The sequence below is a fragment of the Aulostomus chinensis genome, chromosome 10 (assembly GCF_037954235.1).
Source record: "Aulostomus chinensis isolate RoL2024-O1b breed Wild chromosome 10, RoL_Achi_v1.0, whole genome shotgun sequence".
Lineage (NCBI taxonomy): Eukaryota > Metazoa > Chordata > Actinopteri > Syngnathiformes > Aulostomidae > Aulostomus > Aulostomus chinensis.
Window position 1 is genome coordinate 5,444,427 of NC_141329.1, and position 4,435 is coordinate 5,448,861.

Below are 4,435 nucleotides of genomic sequence, written 5' to 3' on the forward strand. Positions count from 1 at the left end.
ATACAAAAAAAGACAACTATTTGACACACTTTTTTTGTAACTGTAGTCTGTCCTCTTTGCCGGTACGTTGAATTTACTACATCGCATGTTAAATGTTGATTCTAAGTTACTGTACCACAGCAGCTATATGTGTTAGAGTGGTGTTGACAGCCACACTCGCATGTACACTCAATATGCCTACACACACATATACACACACCGCCCTGTCACCAGCCATTATCATCATGATCATTTATTAAACGTGGCTTCTGCCAGAACAAGTGAGACTAAGAGTGAAGGAGCTCAGGGGAAGGAGGGATTGCTTTCTTAATTAAACGAGGAGAAAAAAGAGAAGGAGCACGGCGCCACAGGCTGGGCTCCTTTTGAAGAAAAAACATTTATCTCATTCACTGCATTCCCCTGCTCCTCGTTTTCCCCTCTCTGAGTTGGCATAGTTACTCTGTGGCAGAGTACAATACAGACAAACACCAACACACTGCACTGCGCATTTTCTTTGTCGAGGTGTAGCAACAACAATGTTTTTCCAGGTCTCAAGAACCTGAAAGAAATGATACAACATTTAACATTCTCATGCAAAAGCCAGTTTGATGAAATATGCTCAGTCTAACTCATGTTTTTTGCCACCACTATTTACTATGAATACATGATTTCAATTTCTGAGTGTCCATGAATCTATCTTTTGTATTTATATGAAATGTTGCATGTACGATCACTTCACTTAATCTGTCCTCTATTTGCTTTATTTTTCTGATGTATAAACGCTTGAAAATATCCTCAAATAATTAAAAAAAAAATGCAAAATCTCCACACACATAGAAACATATGTACAGGAAAATGAATTTACTTATGAAGATACGACTGTAGCTGTGTGAGCCTGACAACAGCCTTTTGTTCAGGAGGCGAAGGCTTGACCAGTGTAAAATGCAATGCAGAATGTACCACAGCAAGTCTTGGGGAGGCTACAATATTTTTCCTCCCCTGTAATGTGAGCTGGGACAAATAAAAGTGAAATGCTGCATGAAACCAAGTTGTGTAAATTGTTTGATAAAGTACTGCAGTATTTATTTATGTAACTCCTGGGAGAGAGAGCTTGGAGCTCCACTGCAAGTTCCCACTGAGGGTCTTTTGAGCTCACACACTCCCTACAGGGAACACATTAATATAATAGGAAGACGATGACACATATGCAACCAGTAGAAGTCACAGTGAAATATTGGAATAACACAATTAGCAGCGGGGATGCCAACTTACTTCTAAAAATTATGCAGCAATGTTTAGCTCAAACTAACCGTTTCAGCCTCATGTTGATGGTAAAGTGACCTGTGATTGAGCAATTGTCTCTTTAATTCCTCCTCCGAGCTGCGGAAGCCTGCTCACTTGTAATATGATTGCTTGTTGTGCTGCCGTCAGTTGGCCTGCAGTTAAGATATCACAATAATGTTTATGGAGGAAGCTCCGACAAGAACATGAGGGGAAAAAAAACAACTATTGCAAAAGTTGATCAGCGTCATTCCAACTCATAGAAACTTTAGTTGAACACAAAAACAACTCCTTATCGTTAGCATGAAGAATTATCCTGTCATAATCAAAAGCCTTACCAGCTCAGTTGTGTTGCTGAAAATCATGTCACACTAGTGAGGCACTTTTCTCTGAATACACCAGTGTCCTGCACTTCAGCACTTGTCAGCAGAGGCCGCTGTTGCTCATTAAAACTGGAGGATATGTTAAGGTTTTGAATCAACCAGAGACACTGACCAGGGTGAGGATCGTCATCATCCAAAAGAAACAAAATCCACCAAACCTTTTTGTCCAGTTCAAAACATCAGGCCCTCCTCTGAAAGTGCACATCAGGGAGTATTTGAGAGCTCTTTGGAACTGTAGCATTTGTCAGGCTGAGTTGCTTTTGTTGCTATGATACAGAATGTTGGCAAAAAGATAGAGTACCTCCTGTGTCTCTTGTTCTGGACAAAAGAATCACTAAACCGAAGGTAGAGAAGACAGACCAACTGATTTTGTGGGATTGTGAGATTTTGTAGCCAAGGAAATGTAAGTCTGGTTGAACTGCTCTGTTGCTAAGGTAATTCAGCACACCTGACAGTTGGTATTCATTGTATTTGTACTGCCCTTCCTCAAGTGACGGTGACAAGTGTTGCATTGTCCTCAAAGTGGAACATTTTTCAGCATTTGGTCACCTAAAAGATGCCATCTTGTCATGCTAGCTGGTGTTTGTGATGTATCATATAAATGCAACATTCCCTTTACAAACAATTCAAAAGCTACAGAAGCGTCAGGGACAAATGTTTTGGTGGCCTTGAGTTAGCCAGACTCACCCAGTCAGACTCCAGAGTGAAGTGAGGACTCCTAGTGAGGTCTGGTCTACCAGTGCTTTCAGAGAAAGCTCCCCATTAGCTTAGTCACTCCAGTCATATGAGTGACTCCTTCGTGATCCTCACCAACGGGGTGGGTGGGGGGGATGGGGGGGGGCTTTGACAGGAACAAAACATCTAACAGCTTTCAGCAAATGCAACCAGGCCCAAGAATGGATTGTCATGTTGATTCACAGAAAACTAAAGTGAGTCAGCCATGATGCAAATGGAAATGATGCACCCTCCAAATCTCTTGATGCCATGGCGTTTACTGTCTGGAGCAAGAGCACATGCAGTATGACATACATCTATGGTCACTTTCTTCTACTTCATCTCTATTGCATTGCCATGTCTTGTAACTTTAGGTAGCCACTGTTCCGTTTATCGATCACTTCATATTTAAATGACACTACAGGACCCATCATGAAGGGTTTATCCTGCGGTTTAGTGGGAGATGAGCTGCAGTCGTATGAGTTAAATGTTTGCATTTTTCAGATTCGGCCAGTTTCATTCAAGACTGCGTACAAGAGTGCGTGAGCGTCATTGCTGCCATTAATACAGAGGTAGCACCAAAGCAAGACAGGGGTAAACAAAGTTATTTTCAGCTTGCGTTTCAACAAACAGGTGGGATCCAAAGGTAAATCCAGACTGGGACACGAACAACACTTCTGTCCTCCTGATTTCTGATCTCCACTTGAGGAGGGAGTGCTACTCCTCTGGAGGATGCTCTTGCATTTGATGTTTAGCTCATGGTTACATTTCTTTTTCTTTTAAAGAAAAATCATCAAAAATATGAACTTTCTCGCTGTCTTATGTGTCACCCCAAAATCTTTCGAAGGTGTTAAACTGGGTTGAGATTTGGGTCAGTAATAACTTTAATATACAACAACTTTGATACCATTTTTCTGAGTCTTCAATGACAAAACAAATTGCAATCAGCCAGTTGCTGCTAGCAAGGAACTTCTTTCATATCTGTCAATCCAATTCACTTGGAGAGGGAATATATCATTACACCATCCTCTTTATCACGGGGGATCTTTCCTCTGACAGGAAACGGTTGAAGGTCTGTACTCCCCTTTTGGAGGTTTATTCAACCGCAGCTTGAGCATGTAGCTCAAACGATCACTGCTGTGAGGTGTACATGCTCTTCTGAAGAAGAAGAACCAGCAGTTGCAGGAAACTGACCTTGTCTAGTTATTGATTGATTAAGCAAAAATATTTTCATTACTCCTTGGAATTTATTTAATTTCCTTGCTACATTTTTGCTAATGCACATAAAAATAAAGTTATTACTCACAGCCAATCTCTCATTAAGTAAGATTTAAATAATCCAGTTATATATCACAAATACCTTCGGCAAATGTAATGTGAATGCATCATAGCATAAATACATGAATTTTTTTGGGGGGGGGGGCATGGAGGGCACGTCTGAGTCAAGGCTGGGCAACGTTATTTTGCTCGTCTCTCATGCATGAATTAAACTGCATTTTATAGAATTTTTATCATCTGCTTACTCTTTGCATCTGACTTTTGATTTTAATTTTACCTGTCTGCTCTCCTACTCTGGACCACAGCCAGGACATTTTTGGACAGGTTGCTGTTGCTGAGCACGCACGCACGCACGCAGCAGTATGACAGCTGTTCAAAGTCAGCAAAAGCAAAGTACACATTATTAATGTCACTATGAGAGTTGATGATGTTTATTTAATTGTGCAAAGCCAAAATCAGGATCAGAATTATTTCAATGATTGTGCAGTCCAACATAAAACATCATCATTCAAGAATTAATTTCATTTCACTCAGCTGTGGTGTTATTTTTTTTTGAGATTGCATTGACAAACTTGTACTTTTTCCCTTTTTGTGTTCATTTCATCGGTTCATTTGCCACCTATCTTTTACTCACCAGCACAGTGTTTCAGTGACACACACACACACACACACACACACACACACACACACACACACACACACACACACACATTCATTGCAAAATGAAAACTTTATGTATAAAATACTTACTTTACTTCTCTTTTCCTTCCCTCAGACATACTGCAATAAACTTTGATTAT

At 40.4% G+C, this 4,435-nt stretch overlaps 1 long non-coding RNA gene across 1 annotated transcript; it reads right to left on the reverse strand.

The window, feature by feature from the left end:
• Window positions 1-321: 321 nt before the first annotated feature.
• On the reverse strand, window positions 322-1,944 carry LOC147254160 (uncharacterized). The gene is made up of 4 exons (XR_015118023.1): window positions 1,802-1,944; window positions 1,599-1,712; window positions 1,290-1,415; window positions 322-538 (listed from the first exon to the last, which is right to left on the reverse strand). It is a non-coding gene; the product is annotated as an uncharacterized LOC147254160 (long non-coding RNA).
• Between the last annotated feature and the right edge of the window lie 2,491 nt (window positions 1,945-4,435).